Source organism: Mustela lutreola, chromosome 7, assembly GCF_030435805.1.
Source record: "Mustela lutreola isolate mMusLut2 chromosome 7, mMusLut2.pri, whole genome shotgun sequence".
NCBI lineage: Eukaryota > Metazoa > Chordata > Mammalia > Carnivora > Mustelidae > Mustela > Mustela lutreola.
The window spans coordinates 141,410,598-141,435,925 of NC_081296.1; the positions used below are offsets into that span (position 1 = coordinate 141,410,598).

The window sequence follows — 25,328 nt, forward strand, 5'->3', positions numbered from 1 at the left end:
AATTTAGGAATACCCAAAACACATGTGCACGTATGTGTCCATACACACACACGCACACACACACTGCTCAAACATCTGCCGGCTGTCTCGGTTCACCACGTGCGTGACGAGCCACGCTTACCCACATCTCGTGCTTCCATTTTGTGCCCAATTCTTCCTCTCGCCACTTTGCAATAACCCCCAAAGCACAGCCCTTCCAGCGCCACCCCCGCCCGCAAATTGTCCATCTCTCGAAGTGCCACACTTACTGTATTCTTTATGGACTTCCTGACCACTGAACATAGGTAAGACCATCCTACCATTTTAGGCTCCTTTTTTTTTTTTTTTTTCATGCCACTGATGGAGTTTTTGAGTGTTGTGCCCATTTTCCCCACAGTTTTCACTGGTCAATTCTGTATACCACACTGATTCTTAGGAACGCGGATTTGGTAAGAGTAGAACTGATCATACCTTCAAGTCTTCCTGTTCAGATTCCTGGACCCACGGTTGTGCCCTCTATTGGACGGTGACGTGCTGCCGCATGGGTGGGGGCCGGGGATACACGGTGGGTGTGGCTTCAGATACACTGCGACTGAAGATCCAGGAGAAGCTAGAAAAATAGGAATTTGAAGTTCAGGAAACAAAAAACCAGACAAGTAGGGGATATGAAAGTAGTCTTGAAGACAGTTAGCAAATGTCAAGAATTGAGACCACGTGGGTGAGAGAGGCTTCCGGGACAGTTTGGGAGGAAACCCGAGGGCCAGCAGCATCCAAGGACAAGGAGGGTAGGTAGAGAGGGGTCAGAGAAGGAACCTGAGCAGCAGACAGGATCAGCGAGGTGGGGGAGAGTGATGCCAGGAAAGCAAGAGAGGTCAGGGTTCACAATGTCAAAGGTGGACCCACAAGGTCAAACTAGTTACAAATCTGGGCGGAGTGAGTGGCCAGCTATGTTCTTCAGATTTGGGTATATCCAAGTCTGTCTTAGCTGCATTGAGGGCAGGCTTTCGAGTCTCTCCTCCCAAGGTTTTTTTGGGCATGAAGTGGAACAAAAGAATGGTATTTTGTAGGGAAATCCAAACTGAAGGCAAATGTTAAAGATACCTTCGGAGCAAGGAGGGACTAGAAGAGAGAAGGGACTTCAGAAGGAGGTGCAGGGAGACAGTGAGATGGGAGATGGTTACATCTGGAGAGAAGGATGATGCCCTCCTCCCCTGAGACAGGAATGAAGAAGACAAGGTGAATTTAGGTATGGCAGCCTCTCTACGCCTTGGGAAGTGAAGAGGGCATGAAAATAGGATTGCAGAAGCTTAACCAAGAGAGGGCTTACGTTTCTGACATGGCAGGAAGCAACAAGAGGTGGCCTGTCCAAGGTTGACGCAAGGGTCCCGCAGGGTCACGGATGCCCAGACTCCTTCTACAGTCCTACTCTGCCGGTCTCCAGTGTGTGGCCGCTGACAGTCTAGGGGGCGTGTCTTCATTTCAGGTGGAAACACAGAGAAGGGTAACGACATTACGTGTCAGCCCTATCCTTCTCTTTTTTAATCAGAAAAACAATAGCTTTCCTGAGAGCCTATTCCATTTACATCTCCCTGGAGAACTAGGTCTGGCTGCAAGGGAGTCTGGGTAGTTAGCATTTTTAACTCTCAGGAATGGGGAAGAAGGGAGTGGGTGCTGGGTGGGTGTTGGTGAACAACTAGGTGTGCCTGCTGCTTCGAGAATAGTAAGAATGAATTCTCCGACACAGCTGGGCTTCAAAAACACAAACTGACCAGAGCACCAGCTTGCCCTGGGGTTTTGTCAAAGCCAGGCGGGTAAATCGGGGGAGTGATCTCACCTCAGGGGGCCTAAAATATTCTCGTCTATAAGAGAAGATGGTTAAGCCATATTATAGCTAAGATTTTTAACAATTCTGTAATGTGTAATTCGAAGGGTCTATGCCGTATTCATCTCTTAAATAACAGGAAACTATGGCTGACTTTCCTGGAAGTGTGAGAAACCCATTGATGAGTCTTTCATTAAGCTAGCCCCCTCTTAGTACAGAATGACGTGGGGCAGTACCTAAGGAAAAGGCTGTCTACAGTATGTTTTTCTCATTTCTTTGTGTTTTTTCAGAGAGGGAGAGGAGGGGCGAGGACAGAGGGAGAGGGAAAGAGAGAATCTCAAGCAAGCTCCATGCCCCCAGCGTGGCTTGATCTCACAACCCTGAGATCATGACCTGAGCCGTAGTCAAGAGTCAGACGCCTAGCCAACTGAGTCCTCCAGGCACCCCTGTCTATAGATATGTTTGATAAGGCTTATTAGTACACCAAATTCAAGTTTTTTTGCCGAGTTTAAATGCACTTATGATGAGTTCTCTAATTCAGACACCTGCAAGTGCAATTATGAGTGGGAAGCCCATGAGATTTAAAAAATTTAACAGCGATCACCTTCCCGAAAGGCTGTGCTAATTTATATTCCCACAGAAATATACCAGAGTGTCCGTTTCCCCAGCAGAAAATATGTGTAAGCATGAAGAAATAAATAGTATCACAAGTTCTTTTATTCTTAGTCAGACACTCTCATAGGCCCTTTCCCATTGATACTTCTCCTAATTCTCCTGGCCACCCTATGAGGTAGGTAGTAGTATTAGACCCATCCTAGAGATGATGAAACTGAGGCTCAGAAAGATTCCATGGCTGGCCCAAGCCCATACACTTAATCATTGGCGAAACTGAGACTAGAACCTATCTTTATGTGACACTAAGTCTGTCCTCTTAAACTGTGCGTGCACTGTCTCACAATTTATTCCTACGGGGTCTTTAGTCCGCACAAAGTAACACGGGAAGCCTTCCTTATCTCACCTCAAGATTCTACCCATAAGCTCTAATGCAGAAAGGCTAGAATTCGGTAGAGCGCAGTATTGTCCAGAATAAGTTTGAGATATCACAAAACCACAGAGTGGCATTAGTCACTCATAAGACCTTTAAGATGCACGAAGAGGCCTCCTTTTTATGGTTTTCTGCAGAGTAAATAACATAGGAATAAAAGAAACTGATTCGTAACTTTGCTTCCCTTTCCTCAGGGGGAACTGGTTAGATTTGCATTTGTCTTCTGTTGCCTTTAAAGAAAAGCTCAGGTTTTTCCTGTTCTCTGTCATAGACCAAGGTGAGGCTCCCATGGGTCCCAGTCTATACCCATTTATTTGATCCTCCCTGGACAGGTGCCCACTCACACAATCAGGTACCGAACTTCATTTTGCTGTTAGCACGCAATCACCCCGGGAGGGAAAAGAAACCACTGAAGGAGATGACCTATGCTCAGAGTATAGATTTTGTTGTAACAAGGTCAACAAATGAGAGTAGCCATTGACTAGCTCTTAGGATCCTGCTAAGACAGAAATGGCCAGCACAAGTCAATCTTCAGAGTTTCACCTGGGCCTTTTTTTAAGGGAGTGAGGAAAAGAGTAGTGCCAGGGTTGAAATGGTCTTTACAAATTTTGGGAGTACCTCGATGAGAGGGAATAATATGGCCTTTGAAAGATGTCCTCTCAAACATCATGAAGACGTACATGGAGCATGGTTGGAAAGATCCTGAGATCAGCCTGGGAAAAAAAACAAACGATTTCTAGAATCTTCTATCTTGAAGTCTGGAGGATTGACAGCAACTGATACAGTCATGTGGTTTTACTTTATTACTTTATTTTTATATAATAATAATTTATTATTATTTTACTTTATTATTTTATTATTTATTTATTTTATTAATAGAGTAAAATGTAATCAATGGGTTACATTGATTCTTTTACAGCTTTGTAGAGTGGGAACTTGTTTATATTCAAATTCAGTCATTTAGCATGTAGTTTAATGAGTTATGCTACATATGTGTACTCATATGTATACCAGCTCAATGTCTGTAGGACTTGTCCTCCTCTCTTTCATTTTATATGTTAAAAATGTAAATTGGAAATGAAAATATAAAAGAGAAATAATATAAATAAATTTTTATATTCTTTCTCTTTTTCTTTTATCAGTCTTGCTAGGTATTTACCACTTTCATTGGCCATTATAAAGAACCAACTTTTGGCTTCATATTCTCTATCATTCATTTGTTTTCAATTATCATTATTATTATTATCATTATTATTTCTTCATTTTTACTTACTTTGGGCTTTATTTGCTCATTCTCTGACTTCTTATGTTGTAAATTTAGATTTTTTTGGTGACAGCTTTATTGAGATGTAATTCACGTGCTACACAATTCACCCAAAGTATACAACTGAGTGGTTTTAAGAATATTCACAGAGTTGTGCAACCAACATTAAATAAATTTTAGAATATTTCATCACCCACCGAAAGAAATCCTATGCTCTTTATGAGTCACCCCACCCCTTGCTAACCCCTCTTCCCAGCTCTAAACAACCACTAATCTAATTTCTGTCTCTACAGATTTGCCTATTCTGGACATTTCCTATAAATGGAGTCACACAATGAAAGTACTTTTTTTTCACGTAGCATAAATGTCCTCAAGTGTCCTCTATATTGTAGCATGTGTCAACACTTCATTCCTTTTTATTCCCAAATAATATTCCATTGTATGAATTTGCCACTTTTTATGTATTCTTTCTTCAAGAGATGAATAGATAATTTAAGTTTTTCTTCATTTCTTTTCTTTCTTTCTTTTTCTTTCTTTTTTAGATTCTATTTATTTATTTGAGACAGAGACAGAGAGCACTAGCCAGGGCGGGGGGACAAGTGGTGTAGAGGCAGAAGCGGACTCCCTGCTGAGCAGGGAGCCTGATGCAGGGCTCGATCCCAAGACCCTGGGATCATGACCTCAATTGAAGGCAGATATTTAACGGACTGAGCCACCCAGGTGCCCCAGTTTTTCATTTCTAATATGTGAATCTAAATCTGTAAACTTCCCTCTGAGCATTCCCTTCGCTGAATCACATGAATTTTGATATCTTATATTTTCATTATAATCCCATTCAAAATATTTTCAAATTTCCTTTATGATATAAATCATGGATTTTTATAAATGTATTGATTAATTTTCAAATGTTTGGGACTTTTTTCTATATTCTGCAGATTTAAGATTCTCTACTGATTTATCTTGGAGTTCACTGTTTCTTCAGCTGACTCCAAAATGTTGTCTATAGGCATTCCAAAATCTGTTGTGATTCTATACACCAATAACAAACCAACAGAGAAATAATAACAAGTAATCCTAAAACTTGTATGGAACACAACAACTCCCAGATAGCCAAAACAATCTTGAGAAAGAAGAACAAAGCTGGAGGCATCATGTTCCTTGATTTCAAACTATATTACAAAGCTATAGTAATTAAAAAAGGGTGGGGTGCCTGGGTGGCCCAGTGGGGTAAGCCTCTGCCTTCGGCTCAGGTCATGATCTCAGGGTCCTGGAATCGAGCCCCACATCAGGCACTCTGCTTGGCAGGGAGCCTGCTTTCCCCTCTCTCTCTCTCTGCCTAGTTGTGATCTCTCTCTCTTTAAAAAAAAAAAAAATGAAATAAAATAAAACAGGGTGGTACTGGCATAAAAACAGACACATAGATCACTAAAAAATAACAGAGAACTCAGAAATAAACCTACACATGTGTGTTAATTTACAAAACAGGAGCCAAGAATACACAACAGAAAAGAGACAGTCTCCTCAATAAATGGTGTTGGGAAAACTAGACAGCCACATGCAAAAGACTGAAACTGAACCACTATCTAATGCCATACACAAAAACGATCTCGAAATGTTTTAAAAACTTGAATGTTAAGACCTGAAACCTGAAACTTGAATCCCGGCAAACTTGCAAATCTCACAAGATGTACTTTCTGCTTTTTTTAAGACCAGACTTCTCTCCACTTTGCTGACTTTTGGGGGACTCTCATGTATGCAGTTCATTTATCTTAAACATCATTTTAAACAGTTTTATTATTATTTATAATTATTGTTCATGAGAGGGTTAGTCCAATCAAGCTGCTCTGCAAATACCAGAAGTCAAAATTTGTTTCCAAATGATTTTTTAAAAAACACACCACCTGCAAAGATCTCACAGGGAAGTGTCCTAGGTATGACATATTTTAAGAATATGGTTTTGGACAGAATCAAGATTTATTAAGAATATTACAAAAATTAAGAAAATAGAGATTTTTTTAAAAAACAGGGTGTTTTTTTTTTGTTGTTGTTTTAAAGATTTTATTTATTTATTTATTTGACAGAGAGAAATCACAAGTAGATGGAGAGGTAGGCAGAGAGAGAGAGAGAGAGAGGGAAGCAGGCTCCCTGCTGAGCAGAAAGCCTGATGTGGGACTCGATCCCAGGACTCTGAGATTATGACCTGAGCTGAAGGCAGCGGCCCAACCCACTGAGCCACCCAGGCGTCCCAAGAAAATAGAGATTTTTATGGGAAAATCACATTCATCTTTCTGAGGTGCATATATTAATTTATAAAAGGGAAAGATAAATGAAAAAGGGGTAAGTCATCTAACTTGATATCAAATTTTAAAAATCAGTATTTTTTACAAAAGACTTGAACATCGAAGAGACTAATGCATTGCATTACTAATGTAATTCGAGGTCTTGAATTTTAAAACACTGCCAAATTGGAGTCAGTTGCTGTGTTAGATGACTTCTGGTTGATCCAACCTCACTCAAGTGATCTGTAGCTGTAAATGACCACCAACGAGCATTCCTGGGGCCGTGGCTAACACAGCTGCCCCAGAACTAATGAGTCAGTGGGGCACCCAATGACCTCATGAGGTCAAGGTCCTAGCTGCTGGAAGCAGCAGCCCATCAGGGATCAGCCTGTCTGATGAGCAGAGGTCATGATAGATTTTTGTCCCCACAGAAAAACTAAGGTTCACTCTCTGGCAAGAAAATTTTATAGTAAGTAAACATCTCATGAAGATAAAAAATTTTTAAATCCCATAATTGAAGGTAGCCTCACAGCCAGGTAACTGGTTAGTAGAGGAGCAAGATGAGCCAGTTAAAATGTCACTGTTATCATTGCCTGCTTTTGGGTCATGCATATTCTCTGAGATTCCTCTTTTAAAAATGCAGCTCTTCCTACAAAGGTTAAGACCTTAGCACTTAGAAACACACCATTTTAAAGAATCTTTCCTTCCCTAGAACTGTGTTAGAGCAATGTGGGACTCCTGGGGCTTCAAAGTATTATAATTATTTTTTTCCCTGAAATAACCGAGCTAAGGATCCTAATTTAGATTTTTCTTAAAGCGATTTTACGCGATCCAGTGAACCTTCAGGATTTAGAGGGAACCAACAAGAGAAAAACCTGGTTCTCAAAGATAACCTGAGAGCCTGGCTAAAAGACAGATGGATGGGAATCAACTCTGACAACATTCCCAGAGGAGAGCAAGGACGAGTTAGAAAGAGGCAAAGCAAAAATCCAGTGTCATTTTGAAGACCCGCCAATGTTTAAAGTTCAAAGCATCACGCCGTATTGTTCTAACTGGACAGTGTAATGCTGCCGTCTTTTTGAAATGACTTCTTAAGTTTGAATTGTGGTGAGGTACATACAACACGAAACTATTTACTTTCAGTGGCATTAAGGATGTCCACATTATTGGACAACCATTGGCATATTTTTGTGAAGATTTTATTTATTTGACAGACAAAGATCACAAGTAGGCAGAGAGGCAGGCAGAGAGAGAGGGGGAAGCAGGCTCCACGCTGAGCAGAGAGCCCGATGTGGGGCTCGATCCCAGGATCCTGGGATCATGACCTGAGCCGAAGGCAGAGGCTTAATCCACTGAGCCACCCAGGCGCCCCACTGACATATTTTAAACATGATAACTTTCATGATGGCCCTGTGATGGCACATCCTAATGCTTACTCTCTCTAAGGCTAATGGTTTTTCCTTGAGAAAAGACAACTCAGGGAAAGGACATTGCAGATGGATGGCTGAAGTTACAGGGAGGAAGAACTTGGCTCCACATGAGAGAGAATTTTCTATGTTTAGATCTGACCAGCCGAGGAACAGGAGGCCCGGGAGCTCCCTTTGAAGGTGAAGAGTGTCCACACAAGGGGCCCGTAGGCCATCTGTTGGGTGTGTTCTGGAAGAGATTCCCGTAATGGGTGGGAGAGGGGCCTCTGGGCTTCCCTCCAAGTATGAGATCCTATGGTTGAACTGACAGAAATTGCTGTACACTCGGGTTTCAGAAGACCTTGTCAGACTTGAAGGACCTCAGATGTGGGCTTTAAAAGAGTCGCACTTAAAACTACTTACTAGCAAGTTTTATCCTTCCTTGGCACATTGTCTGCTCTTTTTGTCTAAACGATAGAGGAATAATTAAAAGCAGGTTTCAGGCCCTATCCAAGCACTTATTAACCAAGGGATGTGGGACAGGTGACCTGCACGAAAAGCCAGCTTTCACTTACATGGGACTGGCTGGGTTCAGATCTGCCCATTCCAAACCATTTTCCACATTGTTGTCAGGATAATCTTTCTAAGATGGGAATCTGAGCATATTACCTTCTCCTACTTTAAAAAAAGTCTTCAGCTTTACTCCTTCATTTTCAAAATATAGGTTTAAATTTCCAAGCCTTCGGGTGCCCTGCTCAGCAGGCAGCCTGCTTCCCCCCTTCCCCGTGCTCCTCCCCCCTGCTCACGCCCTCACTCTCTGTCAGATAAATAAATAAAATTTTGATTTTTTTAAATTTTAAAAAATTTTTTATTTATTTACTTGGTAGAGAGAGAGAGCACAAGTAGGAGGAGAGGTAGGCCGAGCGAGAGGAAGAAGAGGGCCCCCCTCGGGGCAGGGAGCCTGATGGCAGGGCTGGATCTGAAGACACTGGGATCATGATCTGAGCCAAAGGCAGATGATTAACCAACTGAACCACCCAGGTGCCCCAAATAAATTCTTTAAAAACATTAAATAAAATTCTAATCTTTAGCTGGAATAAAGGATTTCAATACTCTCTTCCTTATTTGCCTGGCTAATTCCTACATACCCTTTAAGACTCAGCTCAGGTATGGTCTTTCATAGGAAAAATATTCCTGTTTTCCCTTAAGGCTTAGCCTAGGCTCTTTATAACATACATGTTATCTGTGGCCGTGACCATGAACATGACCACATGAAAAGAAAGTTTTCTTTCTTTTTCTACTCTCTGAAAAAAATTTTAAATATAGGAATTATCTGTCCTTTGAAAGTCTAAAATTTTCATGTAACACATTTGGCACTTTTAGAGTGGTAGGTATGCTTACGCTTTAAATTATTGATTCAGTTTCTCTAATGGGTTAGTTGATACAGATTTTCTACTTTTTCTTAGGTTAATTTTGGTAATTGCTTCTTAATTTCAGCAGTTCATTTTTTTAGAAAAAATACATATATCATCTAAGTTTTTAAGCTTAATAAAAACATTTATTGTATTATTCTTCATGTATCTACTATGATTGTTAATAGATCTACTATGATTGTTACTATATCTACTCTGCTTGTTATTATGGGTTTTGAGGGTTTTTCGGTTAATTTTGCTTATTTGAATTTTTTTGGTTTTCTTTCAGACTTTCTAGGTATTGTATTCTTTAATTTTCCACAGTACAAGTCCTTGGTTTATTGAATCTCTCTATTGTTTGTTTTCAATTTCTATCAACATTTGCTCACATCTTAATTATTTTCCTCACTTTATTTTGGGGGAATTACTCAGTTATTTAGCTTTTTAGCTATTTGAGCATAACAATTTATTTTAAATCTTTCTTGTTTTATTAATTTACTTAAGGCTATGAATTTCCCTTTATATACTGCCTTTGTTGTTTTCCACAGGTTTTAATATGTAACGCTTTTGCTTTTCATTTTAAATATTTTAGTTTCTTCTGATTTTCTCTTTAGCTCATGAATTATTCAAGTAAATTTCTCCCAACTTTTTACTTTGTAAAATTGTATTTTATTTTGAAAAATTTCAAAACTATAGAAAAACAGAAACAGTTATGAAATGAGTAGAATAATAAAATGAACACACACATCTATTCCACTCACTTAGATTTATAAGTTTTTAACATTTGCCATTTATCCCCATTAAAATTTTTTTTAAGTAATTGCTACACCCATTGTGGTACTCAAACTCATGACCCTAAGATCAATAGTCATACACTGACTGAGCCAGCCAGGTGCCACTCTATTTTGTGTATGTGTGTGTGAACCATTTGAATTTAAGTTCCGATATCATGACATTTTGCTCTTAATTATTAATTATTACTATTGGTAGACTTTTCTTTCCTTACATAGTATTGTTCTTATAGCTTATAAACACTTTCCCTTAAATTCTATTTTGTCTCTATTACTGTAGGTATATGGTCTTTCTTTCGGTTAGTATTTGCATGGTAATCTTTTTTCACTTTGTTATTTCAAAAAATTTTGGTAGGTTGAGGTTGTTTATTTAGGCATGTTTCTTACAAGTGATGTTTACTTGGATTTTACACTAATAATAAACTGAGAAGGAAATTAGGAAAACAATCTTGTTTACAATAGCACCAGAAGGAATCAACCACTGAGGAGTAAACTTAACTAAGGGGGTGAAAGACTTGTACACAGAAAATGAGAAAACATTGCTGGAAGAAATATAAGAAGGCACAAACATATGGGAGAGACATCTCATGCGTATGAATTGGGAGACAATACTGTTAGAATGTCCGTACTATCCAAACCAATCTCAGACTCAGTGCAACCCCTATCAAAATTCCAAGGGCACTTTTTACAGAAATAGAAGAGAGTTCTAAAATTCATATGGAACCACAAAGGACTCTGCATAGCCCCATCAGCCTTGAGAAAGAAGAACAGAACTAAAAGCATCACATTCCCTGATTTCAGCACAGTTTACAAAGCTACACTGGTCAGAACAGTACGATACCACCATAAAGGCAGACATAAAAACCAATAGGACAGAATAGAAAGCAAGAAATAAATCCACACATGCATGGTCGGCTGACCTTTGACAAGGATGCCCAGAATACATGCTAAGAAAATGATAGTTTCTTCAACAAACTGTTGGGAAAACTAGACATCCATATACAAAAGAAAGAAATTAGACCCTGGTCTTACACCGTACACAAAAAATCAGATAAAAATGCACCATGTATATTCAGATGTTACCATTCAATGCCTCCAAATAATTGGTTTCTAACTCCAAGCAAGAGAAAACATAGAGGTTCTGCTGTGTGGTAGATTTTGTTCCTTGTGAAGTCACTATGTGTTCTTTTGTTTTTTATTACTTTCTCAAAAAAAAAAGCTCTTGTTTTGAGGACAGACATCATTTTTTACATATCTTTACAACTGTATCTGTTTATGATTTCTTTTTTCCCCTTGATAAACAATCTATGAGTTTTAACAAACATATGTGTCCATATAATCTCAATTTCTACCAAGATAATGAATATTTCTACCACTCTAGGTAGAACTCTAGGAGGAATATTTCTACCACCCTAGATAGAACTCTAGGAGGTTCACTTGTTTTTTCAGCATAGGTAAGTCCTACCTGTTCTAAAACGCCATATAGAAGGACTCACACAGTATGTGCTCCCTGATCTCTGGTTTCTTTGTTTAGCATAATGTGAAATTTATCCGTGTTGTTGCGTATATCAGCAGTTTTTTTAATTTTTTATTTTTTGTTGAATAGTATTCCACTGTATCCATGTATACAATTTTCTCTTCTCCAGTTGATGAATATATGATTTGTTCCCAAATTTAAGCTATTGTGAATAAAATTACTATATACATTCTTGTACAAGTCTTTTTTGTAGACCTATGTTTTCATTGTCATGGTTAATGACCTATAAATTGCTGGCCCATAGGTAAGTATATGTTTAATTTTCTGAGAATTATTTACAATGGTTATGTCTTCCTCATGAATTGAAAATTATTATTATTATTATTATTATTATTACATGTATCTTTTTATTTCTGGTAGTACTCCTTGTCTTGAAATCTATTTGTCTGATAGTAATTTAGCCACTCCAATTTTCTTATGCTTATCATCTGCAAGATATATCTTTATCCATCTTGTTACTTTCAGTCCAAGTCTTTACATTTATAGTGTGTCTCTTATAGACAGAATATGTGGGGGGTCTTCATTTTTTTTTATTCAGTCTGACCATCCCTGTCTTTTAGTTGGAATGTTTAGTCTCTTCACTCTGAATGTAATTATAAATATGATTAGATTTAGGTGTGTCAATTGCTATTTGTTATTTTTTACTTATCCATCTATTTTTTTTAAGATTTTATTTATTTATTTTATATATAGGGAGAGCACATGTGGGAATGGACAGAGGGGGAGGGACAAGTAGACTGCACTGAGCACAAAGCCCTACGTGGGGCTCGATCTGAGGACCCTGAGATCATAACCTGAGCTGAAACCAAGAGTCAGATGCTTAAGCAACTGAGCCACCCAGGCACCCCTTGTCCATCTCTTCCTCATGTTTTTTTTTGTTCCTCATGACTTCCTTCTTGCCTTTGGCTTAATTGTGTGTGTGTGTGTGTGTGTGTGTGTGTGTGTGTGTGTGTGTGCTGCTTCAGTTTAATTCCTTTACTGGCTTTGTAGCTGTACTACGTCTTATTTTTTGTGGTTGCTCTACTACAAATATACATCTTAGACTCACCACAACTATTTAGAGTTATATCGTACTACTTCATATATAAAGTAGAATTCTTCTGCGACAGTATAGTTCCACTTACCTCCTCCTCCTTTGTGTGATCATTGTCATTTACATTTCATCGACTTACATGATAAACCCCACATTATAGTGTTTTCATTCCTACTTTAAAGAGTCATATGACTTTTTAAAAAGAGAAAAAAAATAAATACATAAAGGTGTGCTGCCTGGATCTCCCTTCAAGAAACCCGCTGGGAGCAGAGGAACTGATGGACAGCTTCCCAGGGCTGCCCATGAAGGTCTGCCGCAGCTTTCATGCTGAGACTGCGGGCCCCAGACTGCTTTCAGCCCGTGACTGAGCACAGCAGAGGTACTAGAGCTAGGCCATTCTTGCCTGACCTGGGACTCCTCTCATGGGCAGTCTCTGCTCTGGAGATTCTAATTGGCCTGGTCAAGGTTTTTTCAGAGCTGCACATTAGTGAAAACTTCTCGGGCCTTGGTGGTGCAGTCAGTTAAGGCAAGGACTTCTGGTTTTGGCTCAGGTCATGATCTCATGGTTGCCTGTATGAGTTCTACGTCTGGCTCTATGCTCAGTGCTGAGTCTGCTTGGGATTCTCTCTCCCTCTACCCCTCCCCCGCTCACACTTGCTCATGCTTTTCCTCTCTCTCTCTTAAATAAAATAAATAAAATCTTAAAAGAAAGTCTTCTCCCACACTGCCCCCAACTTTCGCCCTCTCCTCTTGCCCAGGTGTCAGACCTACATTGTTCTCTGAAGCGCTCCCAACTCCTCCCTTGGCTTTGCCTCCCCTTCGCAAGCATTTCCCCAAGAAATCTTAGGTATGTCTAATTCCATCTTGGCATCTGTCACTGAGCTGACATTGGCCTTTCATATGTACCATGTATTGATTATTTCTGGTGTTCATTCCTTCCTACAGATTTGAGTTTCCAGCTTATGTTATTCTCTTCCAATCTAAAGAAATACTTTTAGATATTCCTTTATCTATGGTTAATGATCTTCTTATTAAAAAAAAATCTAAATGTCATTGGGGAGGGTATGTGCTATGGTGAGTGCTGTGAAGTGTGTAAACCTAGCAATTCACAGACCTGTACCTTGGGGATAAAAATACATTATATGTTAAAAAAATTAAAAAAAAAAATCTAAATGTCTTTTGAATTCACCTCAGTGTTTGAATATTTTGCTAGATAAAAAATTGGGGGTTGACAGTTTTTTGCTTTCAGTCCTTGAAAAGTTCCTCCATTGTCTTCTGATTATGTTTTTTTTTTTTTTAATTAGAAGACTGACATCATTAGTACCATTGTTTCCTTGCATATAATGTGCCTTCTTTTCTATACTTGCCTTCACAATTCTTTTTTAATCTTTGGTTTTCATTAGTTTGACTTAATGGACCTATATGTGTTTCTTTTGCTGTTATCCTGCTTAGGATTTGCTGAGCATCTTGGATTTTTAAATTTACATTTATCATGTAAATGAAAAACTTTGGCCATGATTTCTTCAGATAGGCTCCCCCCCCCCCCCATTCTCTTTCTCCTTTCTGTCTGGGATCCAATTACATTTATGATAAACCATTGAATATTATTCTACATGCTATCAAGATTGTGGTATTTTTTAACAATCTCTTTTTCTCAGATTGGATAATTACTGTTTATGAGTTTTCAAATTTCCTGAGCTGTTCTTCTGCAAACTCATTTGTTGGTAAGTCCTGCCAATAAATTTTCTTAAGATCAGATATTGTACTTTGCATTTCTTTAAGTTCCATTCAGTTCATTTTTATGGTTTCCATTTTGCTGCAACTCCCCATTGTTGATTCTTTATGATATTATCTTTCAAGGCCTTGAACATATTTATAATAGCTGCTTTAAAGTCTTATTTACTAATTGCAACATCTGGTTCATTGATGATATTTGTCACTTGACTTTTCTCTTGACTATGGGTGACATTTTCCTATTTCTTCAAATGTATCATAAGTTTTCTTATATCCTAAATACTATGGATGATATGTGTGAGGAATCTGATAATGAAGTCTTCCCTTAGATGCGGTTGAATTGTTCTAACAAGTAGTACATTTTTAACTCTTTTTAACCTTCATATTTAAATATAACTTTTCCAACAAGTCAAATACTTGTCAGTATTTATATCCTTCCAAATTCAATCAGAACCTTAACTTACTTCATTCTTTGCATATATCTTCTCCATCTTCTTATTGTTGCTTAGATTTTTAGTTTTAACCTTTTTTTAAAGCCATAAAAATTGTTCATTATTTTTACAGTCAGAAATTGCCAACTGATTTTTATAATTTTTTTAAGGTTTACCATTGTTTCTGTTTTTCCAAGCCTCTTCATGGTTTCATTTTTCTTTTTCCTTTCCTTTCCTTTTCTTTCTTTCTTTTCTTATTTAAATTCAATTAGCAAAGATATACTAATCGTTAGTTTTTGATAAAATGTTAATGTTTCTTTTTTCTGAAATAACTCTTTTTATTTGAGAGAGTTCACATTAAAAAAAAAACTCATTGGTGGCTTTGCTCCAATGTCCCTGGGAACTTCTCTAGATTTTTGCTTCTCCAGATGTGGTCCAGAACCAATAGAATAGGCATCATTGGGGTGCCGCATGTTAGGAATGCAGACTAACCCAACCCCAGACCTACTGAATGAAAATGTACTTTTAGCAAGATCCTTGGGTGATTTGTTATACATAATAAATTTGGAAAGCACAGTTCTGTATTACTTATTACATTGCTATATTTTCTTTTTTTTTTTTCCCTTCAGGATGTGAGCTATGTAGAAACACTGTCTTTTTAACCTACACAGTAATTGCTACAGAGTAGATGCTCAATGAATGCTTGCAGAATAAATAAAGTAGGGATAATGACTTGCCTACTAAAACCTTGTTTGCTTTTGGTGAGGGCTGTACCTGAGGCTGCCTGGCTATGTTTTATTTTTAGAGTTGCATTTACTATCACCCTCCAGCAAATTATGAGAACCCCTCTACTTTGGGGCACACCAACGTTATCTGTCATCTCATAACCACAGAGCAAAAGCCTTTTCATCTCTTGATGGAGATGTTAACCTGGTGACTTGAGAAACAGAAAAAAAACAAAAAAACAAAACAAAAAAAAAAAAAACAAACAAACGTCAGAGAGCTATTTATTTAGTGGCTTATGTTAGGTCATGCAGTCCAGAAAAAAATCCTTACAAATAGGATTTTTAATGGAATGAAATTAATTTAGGCCACAGATATTGCTCCCTGCTAAAGGGAGGGGAGTAGGCAGGAAGATCTGAAATTCCTCAGGAACAGAGTGAGGAAGGAGAGGAGGAAGATGGCATAGGGGAGAACAAGAGAAGAAATGTAGATATATATGGGAAGAAAGCAAATTTTCCATCAACATCAGGCCCAAGGACAGAGAAAAGGACAATTTTAGAATTCTGTCCAGCGCTTAATGCTTGATAAATGCCTACTGAATTAAGTGCAAATGCTTTAGTCTGACATTCAGGATTCTCCACATAATGTTCAAATCTTGCCCTTCAGCCACACTTTCCATTATCACTCTGTTTATGCCCCAACTCCAGCCAAATTGCATCACTTAACATTTGTCCTTCTTGACCTGGTTGATTGCTCACAACGCTCTCTTGACTTGGACTGTCACCTGGTCTGATCGCCTGTAAAAATTCTACGAATTCTTCAAGACCCTTCCAAAATGTCCCTCTCCCAAAAGCTTCCATTTATTTCCTCCCCAGTCTCCCTCTTTTTAGAGAATCCTCTTCTGTACCTGTTATCAAATCTAGTTATTGGTGTACTTGTCTTCTCTTACTCGCCTGCAAATGTCATTGGCCATTTTGTCTCCTTCAATCTCTAGAGCACAGTCCAAAGGACATCCATGCAGGAGGCATCTACTGGACATAGAAAGTGAGATGATTTTAGTTTATTTGCAGTGAACTGATCTAGATTTTACTTGGAGATAGAGTGGTCGACATCTTAAAAATTGCCCCTCATTCTATTTTAAAACTTTGTAACTTTTGTTTGTTTCTGCCAGGCAAATCTATCTTCTTTTTCTGACCGACTCACAGCTTCGTCCCATAGAGAGTTCCTCTTCCCTGTCCCACTGCTAGCACATCTTCAAACATGCATTTAATTTGGAGTACTAACATAGCAGGCTATGCTCATCCATATTTTTGATCACTTGTGGTTTTTGAAGCCACTTTGGATTTTAGCCATTCTAATCGGTATGTAGTGGTATTTCATGGTTGTTCCAACATAAAGTTCTCTAACGACATGTAATGTGGAGGATCTTTTCATTTACATATTTCATATGTATATGTTTCATATTCATATTCCTACTAAACAAATACTAAATATTTGTTATCCAAACATCTTTGGTGAAGTGTTTTTTGGATCTTTTGTCCATTTTTAACTGAGTTGTTTGTTTTCTTACTGAGTTTGAAGAGTTCTTTGTGTATTTTAGATATAAGTTCCACAAACACATGTTTGGCAAAGATTTTTCCAAGTCTGTGGACTGTCTTTTCATTCTCCTAATGGGGTCTTTCATAGAGCAGAAGTTTTAAACTGTATGAAATCTGTGATCAATTTTTTCTTTTCCCATGGGTCATGTTTTTTCAATGTTCTGTCAAAAAAGTCATCACCAAACTCAAGCACACTTGAATTTTCTCCTATGGTATCTTCCAGAAGTACTGTTTTTTACATTTAGGTCCATGATCCATTTTGAGTTACTTTTGTGAAAGGTCTGGATCCACATTGAATTTTTGCATGCGATGTGTATCATTTATTGAAAAGAATATCCTATCTCTACTGAATTGCCTTAATTCCTTTGTTAAAGATCAGTTGACTGAATTTGTGTGGGTATATTTCTAGGCCATTTTGTCCTATTGATCTATCGATTTGTTCTTTTGGCAATAGCAAACTGTCTTGATTAGCGTCTCTCCATAGTAAGTCTCGAAGTTGTGTTGTTTCACTCCTCTGAGCTTGCTCTTCTTCTTTAGTATTGTGTTGGTTATTCTTTTTTTTTTTTTTTTTGTCTTTTCATGTAAACTTTAAATTCGGTTTATTGACATCCACAAAATAATTTACTGGAATTATGACTGGGATTATGTTGAATCTACAGATAAAGTTGAGAAGTACATCTTAATAATGTCAGGTCCTCCTATCCATGAACATAGAATACCTCTCCCTTCAGATCTTCTTTGATTTCTTTCATCAAGGTTTTCCAGTTTTCCTCATATAGATATTTTACATATTTTGTTCAATTTGTACATAAATATTTAAAATTTATTGCCACTAGTAGAAATGGTGGTATTTTTCTAATTTCAAATCCCAATTTTTCATTTTTTTTAAAAGATTTTTTATTTATTTATCAGAGAGAGAGAGGGGGAGAGAGCGAGCATAGGCAGACAGAATGGCAGGCAGAGGTAGAGGGAGGAGCAGGCTCCCTGCTGAGCAAGGAGCCCGATGTGGGACTCGATCCCAGGACGCTGGGATCATGACCTGAGCTGAAGGCAGCTGCTTAACCAACTGAGCCACCCAGTTGTTCCTCATTTTTTTATATAAGAAAGCTACTGACTTTTGTATATTAACCTTGTACTCTGCAATCTTGCCATAATTGTTTATTAGTTCCAATCCTTTGTGGTTTTCTGCATAGATAATTACATCTTCTGTGAACAAAGATAATTTTATTTCTTCCTTCTTAAATCTATATACCTTACATTTCCTTTTCTTGTCTTATTACATTAACTACTACTTCCAGGATAAAGTCAGGATAGTCTATGTAAATACCTTATTTCTTGAACAAAAATAGAGAACTGGCAAGCAGCACATCCTGGAAGTCTTTGGTTGGAGGTGAGATGGAGCATCTGCTTTTAGTTCATTGCAGTCTCCACCACTTCCTGGTAACACTTTATTTCTTTGTGAAAAAATGGCAAGAGAGAATTCAATTTCTATTAAATTGAAAACATGACCAAAGGTACCAAGATATTCATAAAAATCAGAGAAAATTCCTATGGGCATGTAATTTGGAAGAAACCCACAGCCTCCATAAAGAGTTCCCTGTTTACATAGTCAGGAATTTTTAAGATTGTGAATGTCAATGACCTACTAAATAGGCAAACCCCCGTTATACCACCTCACTTACATCTACCTCAGCCTACCCCTTAGATCTTAAAACTCAGTGCTCATGTTCATTCTTTTCTTGGTCTCCAAAGCCTGCTCTCACCCTTGAGTTTGACTCATTTCTCTCTTCTTTTTTTGTATCATTGCTGTTCTATGTTACTCTTCCTGCCTGTGCCCTTATTCTTTCAAGGAACACGTTGGTGTATTAGTAATCCAGCAGGGTGGACACATGTTGTTAGTGCTTTAAATCCATAGTGATTGCCCTAGAATTTTTTGTGTGCTGGTTTAGATGTATTATGGGTTAACAGGCTATACTGAGGTGACTTTGGAAATTTATCACCATATTCACACTGTTTCTATGGGAACCTGTGTTGGAATTGCAAACAAACAACTTGAGATGGAAAACAATTTGACCCTAAGAAGGCCATCTGCACCCCAGTAAGGGCAGGAAGACCATTTTGACAAATAGAAATTAACTGCTTCAGTGCTTTGTGCCAGGTGGGCCAAAAGTGGTGTGCATTTGTAGAACCACGGTATGTCATTGTATGTGTATGTATGTATGTATGTAGGCACACACAAGCAAGCATATATATGGTGGTGGGGTGGGGAAGGAGGGAAGGAAGCATCCTCACAGTTTGACCAGTATTCCAATACTCAGATTCAAATATTTGACTTTTCAGAACTCTGGCCCTCGTAGGCTTCAGGCGTTACACCCCTTTCTCCTTTAGGGTTGGACATCACTGGACTGTAGATAGGCAAACAATTTCAAGCATCTCCTTTTGAATTTCAGAAGAAAGCTACCTAGTCAATAAGGTAACAAAGCCAGTCATGGGCAGACTTCTGAAAGCTCTAAGGCAGTAATTCTCAACCTGGGTGCACATTAGAACCACTAAGGAACTTTTAAAACCTATGGATATCTGGTCGTCAGACAATTAAATCAGATTCTCCAGGGTGAGGCCCAGGTAATCAGTGTGTATAGATACACCACCCCTTTCCACACTCCCCCAGGTGATCTTAATGTGCAAATTGGGTTGAGAAACACTGCTCTAAGGGTGTGACTGACACTCGAGCTTAATCTTATCCCAGCGAGGATCCTACACCCACTCCAGCAAAGGAGGCTCTTTATAGACACTTTTCTTCTGTGACAGGATAGGCACCTGATACAGGAGAAGGGAACTGGATCGCCTTTTTAATAAACAATGGTCTCCTCTCAAGGGAAGAGGAGGAGGTAAATTGAAATCCACTGAGATAATTGAAGCAAACAGCTCTAGGCACGGATGACAAAAAGTTCTTGTGCATGTCCATTACATAAAGACAACTGCTGCTTTTAGAAGAAACATGCTTCCTACAAAAACTTTCCCTCTTTGGAATTACCCATATATTTCTAAATTAAGTTATAGTTGCTGAGACATTTCTTATTGTTGAGAGAACACCTCCTTCCCCTGTCTTGTTCCTCTCAATGTATGTGGTATTTTTTTCATTCCTTTTGCTACAAGTTGGAAAAGCAGGAGGAGAGGAAGTCCTTTATGTGTTTATTTTAAAGGCAACAGGTAAAATCTTATCAAAACAGGAATCCAATTAGAAATACTTTCTCTCTGGCTCATTCAGCAGTTGAGTAAGGGGTGGGCATGGGAAGGATTCAAATATCAGTTCCTGAGGGAACAGAATTGGTCAGTATCTGGCATAACTGTGATGAGCAGAGCCACCAGAAGAAGGTAATTTGTGGACTAAGTAACCAAGAGCCTACATCCAAGGTCTTAGGTCATCAAAACTGGAGGCTATATCAGTTACTGTCTCAAGGAGAAACACTGATCTGCTCTAGAATCTAGCCTGGTTCTCTTCTGGTCTCAGGAAATGTGCTCCACCCCTCAAAGGTTGGGCTCTTTGCTTGGATGTGCTGATTCAATCTACCTGGATCCACGGGTGGGGATCACAAAATAATGACTCTATGGAAAGAAAATGGGTGAGGAAGGCAAAAATCTGAGGCAGTGGGGAGAAATGGAGAACAGAGAAAGAGTGAGAACAGGAGGCAGGAGAGGGCTGTGCATGCAAATGTCTACACTCATCGGATCCCATGTGTAATTCACTTACGCTTATTGCACAGTGACTCATCTCTGAGCTAGGAGAAATCTGCATTGACTACACAAGTCTGGCTCTCGAGTTTAGAATGGAATAGTGACCTGTCATCACATGCTGGTCTTTGATGAGTACAGGGCAGAGAGTGTGGCTGTATCAAATGGTCCACTGGTATCATCACTTCAGGAAAAACTACTCAAGGTGCACGCACTGGTGATGCAGTCATCATAGCAGAAGATAGATGGCTTTCCATGTTGTCATTACCACAGCTTCTGTCAGACTTGTTTACCCAGCGTCTGGCTACACTGACAGGTCGGTTTAGTTGAAGTGGAGGAACTTGTTTGACACACAGAGACAGTCTGGGGTGGGGGGCATATTGTATTTACACGAGCAGGAAGATAACAAAACTATTCCAACTACGCTTCTCACAAACTTTCCTCAAATAGTTGAATTTCAGTATGTAACTAATTCTCCTTTAGCATGCTCTCCTCTGTGGATGAGAGAAGAGAGCAACAGGAAGACCAGGGACTGTGGTCTCTAACACGTGGTCTGGTTTTCTTATATATGGGAAGTCTGACCTTTCCTTTTTTGAAAAAATGGACTTTAGGATTCTGAAACTTAAAAAATAACAAAAATAATATCCATTTCTATCCATCCATAGGGCACCTACGACACCTGTATTAGATATTTGTATAGACTGCCCCTCTCCCCAACCTTTCTTTTTCCTTCCTTGTCCCTCGGCTTCTTGTTGGGTTTGGCCAAGGCAGTGAGTAGTAATGGGGATGGAAGGGTGAGAGAAGAGAAAAATGAGGACGTTTGTTTCCCCCGCCCCCTTGTTCTCAGCCCCTCAGCCGGCCCTGTGTTTGTGCACCTGTAGAATGCCACACTCATTGCCATGGTAGCCCTCATGAAAGCCCTCGTCGTAGCGTCCCATGAAAGAAGCCACATGCCGAAGAAATTGTGGTGCTGGAGGTAGGTCTAAGGACATCAAGTAACTGCTCAGTGCCTCGCAAGTAGAAAATAGAGTCAAGAATAAAACCAAGTCGCTCTGTCTCCGATCTCAGCTGTTCCCTCAAAATGGCCACATCTCATTATTGCCACATTAGATATGTCACCCAATTTCATGGCCAAACAAGTTTCCCCTGACCTGAATAACAATATAGACTAAATAGAACTGACAGACATAAACAGGACATTCTATCCAGCAGATGTTGGATATACATCTTTCTCAAGTGCACTTGGATAGACTGTATTTTGGGTCACCAGGCAAGTCTTAACAAATTTAAGAGGACTGGAATCATATCTTTTTTAAATCACAATGGTATGAAACCAGAAATCAATAACAGGAGGAAAACTGAAAAACTCACAAAAGTGGGGGAATTAAGCAACACATTCCTGAACAACCAGTGGGTCAATAAATATAAAGGGAAATCAGAAAGTATCTTGAGGGGCGCTTGGGTGGCTCAGTGGGTTAAGGCCTCTGCCTTCATCTCAGGTCATGATATCAGGGTCCTGGGATTGAGCCCCACATCAGGGTCTCTCCTCAGTAGGGAGCCTGCTTCCTCCTCTCTCTGTCTGCCTCTCTGACTACTTGTGATTTCTGTCTGTCAAATAAATAAATAAATAAAATCTTAAAAAAAAAAAAGTATCTTGAGACAAATGAAAATAAAAATATAACATATAAAAACTTATGCCATGAAGCAAAAGCAGTTCTAAGAGGTTATAGCAATAAATGCATATGTTAAAAAAAAAAGGACGATCTCAAATAAACAACCTAACTTTATATCTCAAGTCATTAGAAAAAAGAACAAACTAAGCTCAAAGTTAGCAGTAAGAAGGAAAACAAAAAACAGAGAAGAAATTTTTTAAAAATCAGTAAAACTGAGAGTTGGGTTTTTTAAAGATAAAGTTGACAGCTAGATTAACCAAGGAGAGAAGAAAGGGGACTCAAATAGCAAAGTTATAAATGAAAAAAAAAAAGACATTATAATGAATACCACAAAATAGGAAGGACCACAGAGGCTACTAAGAAAAATTATACACCAAGAAATCAGATAACCTAGAATAAATAAATTCCTAGGAATAGACAACTTACCAAGACTGTAAGAAGAGATAGAAAACCTGAACAGACCAATAATGACCATGGACAGTAGAAGAATCAAAACCCTCCCACAAAGTAGCCCAAGACCAAATGGTTTCATTGATGAATTCTACCAAATATTTAAAGAAGTAATGCCAATTCTTCTCGACCTCTTCCAAAAGACATTGGAGAGGAGGGAACACTCCCAAACTCATTTTACAAGGCCAGCATTACCCTGATGTCAAAGCCAGACAAGGACACTATGTGAAAAGAAAACCAAAGGTCAATATCCTTGATGAATATACATGCGAAAATTCTCAACAAAATTCTAGCAAATTGAATTCAACATATGAACAGGATCATACATCATGAACAAGTGGGATTTCTGTCTGGGATGCAGGCTTAATATCCAGAAATCAATAAACACTATAGACTACATTAACACAATGAAGAATAAAAATCATACCATCTTTAAAAAAATTACACAATCCCTCCAAGGCAGAAAAGCATTTAACAAAATTCAACACCCTTCACGATAAAAGCTTTCAACAAATAAAGTATACAAGTAGCATCTCTCAACATCTGAAGGCCATATATGAAAAAAGCTGTGAAAAACTAAGAGCTCTTTCTTAAAATAAGAAAAAAGTAGGTCATAAAATAAAATTAGGAACAAGATAAGGATGACCATTCTTACTACTACTGTTCAACATAGCACTAGAAATCCCAGCCCCAGCAGTGAGATGAGAGAGACAGATCATCCAAATTGGAAAGGAAGGAGTAAAATTATCTTTTTTTGCAGATGACATGATCTTATATATAGAAAACCTTAAAGAAACCACCAAAACACTGTTAGAACTAAAACATAAATTTCATAATCTTGCAGGACACAAAATCAACCTACAAAAATCAGGTGCATTTCTATGCATTAACATTAAGTATCTGAAGGACAAGTAAAGAAAACAATCCTATTCACAATAACTTCAAAAACAATAAAAAAATACTTAAAAATAAATGTAACCAAAGAAGTGAACAATCTATACACTGAAAACTATGAGACACAGCTAAAAGAAACTGAAAAAGACACAAATTAATGGAAAACTATCTTGTGTGTGTAGGCTGGAAGAATGAATATTGCAAAAATGTCCATACTTCCCAAAGTCATCTATAGAGTCAATGCAATTCCTATCAAAATTTTAATGGCATTTTTTTCATGGAAATAGGAAAAAATGATTGTAAAATTGGTATGAAACCGTAAGATACCTTGAATAGCCAAAGTAATCTTGAGAAAACAGAAAACCAATGTCAAAGCCAGACATTCCCTGATTTTTAACTGTCACTTCAGAGCTGTAGTAATCAAAACTGGATGGCAAAACATGCTGATAAATGGAATAGAATCAAGAACCCAGAAACAAACTCATGTATATACAGCCAGCTTATATTTGACAAGGGAGGCAGGAAGACTCGAAGGAAGAAAAGATAATCTTCTCAAGAAGTGGTTCTGGGGAAACTGAGTATCCACACACAAAAGCTTAAAACTGGATCCTTGTCTTACACTACTTGCAGAATGGACTTAAAATCGGGGCACCTCGGTGGCTCAGTGGGTTAAGCCTCTGCCTTCAGCTCAGGTCATGATCTCAGGGTCCTGGGATTGAGCCCCACATCGGGCTCTCTGCTCAGTGGGGAGCCTGCTTCCCCCTCTCTCTCTGCCTGACTCTCTGCCTACTTGTGATCTCTGTCTGTCAAATAAATACATAAAATCTTTTTAAAAATGAACTTTAAATCGATGAAAGACTTAAATATAAGACATGAAACCATAAAACTCCTAGAAGAAAACATCAGGGAAAACTCCTTGACACTTGGTTTGAGAACCAGTTTTCTTTTGTGGGGGAGGGTTGGAGACTGAAGACACAAGCAACGGAAGCAAAAATACATAAGTAGGGCTATCTAACTGAAAACTTTCTACACAGCAAAGGAAACAGCAAAATGATGACACAACTTATGAAATGGCAGAAAATATTTAGAAACCATATTTCAGGTAAGGGGGTAAGAGGTGGATATCCCAAGTATGTGATATCATACAACTCAACAGCAAAAAACCCAAATAATCTGATTTAAAAATTGGCAGAGGAATGGAATAAATATTTTTTTCAAAATAAAAAAAAAAAAAGACAGGTGGCCAACAGATTCATGAAAAGATGTTTCGTATCACAAATCATCAAGAAAATGCAAATTAGAACCACAATGAGATACCACTTCACACCTGTTTGAGTGGCTATTATCAAAAAGATGAGGAGTAAGAAGTGTTGGCGAGGATGTGGAAAAAAGAGGACCCTCATGCCCTGTCGGTGGGAATATATTTAGTGCAGCCACTGTGGAAAACGGTATGGAGGGTCCTCAGAAGATGAAGAACGGAGCTGGCCTATGATCCAAGAATGCCAGTCCTGGGTATGTGCCTGAA

The 25,328-nt window shown here is 38.5% G+C and overlaps 1 long non-coding RNA gene across 1 annotated transcript in view; it reads right to left on the reverse strand.

The window, feature by feature from the left end:
• Nucleotides 1-459: 459 nt before the first annotated feature.
• LOC131835385 (uncharacterized) overlaps nucleotides 460-25,328 on the reverse strand; it is a 29,007-nt gene continuing 4,138 nt past the window's right edge. The window contains exons 2-3 of the long non-coding RNA XR_009355170.1: nucleotides 1,307-1,451; nucleotides 460-589 (exon numbers count right to left, since the gene is read on the reverse strand). This is a non-coding gene — a long non-coding RNA (uncharacterized LOC131835385). The remainder of the gene's footprint in view (nucleotides 590-1,306; nucleotides 1,452-25,328) is intronic.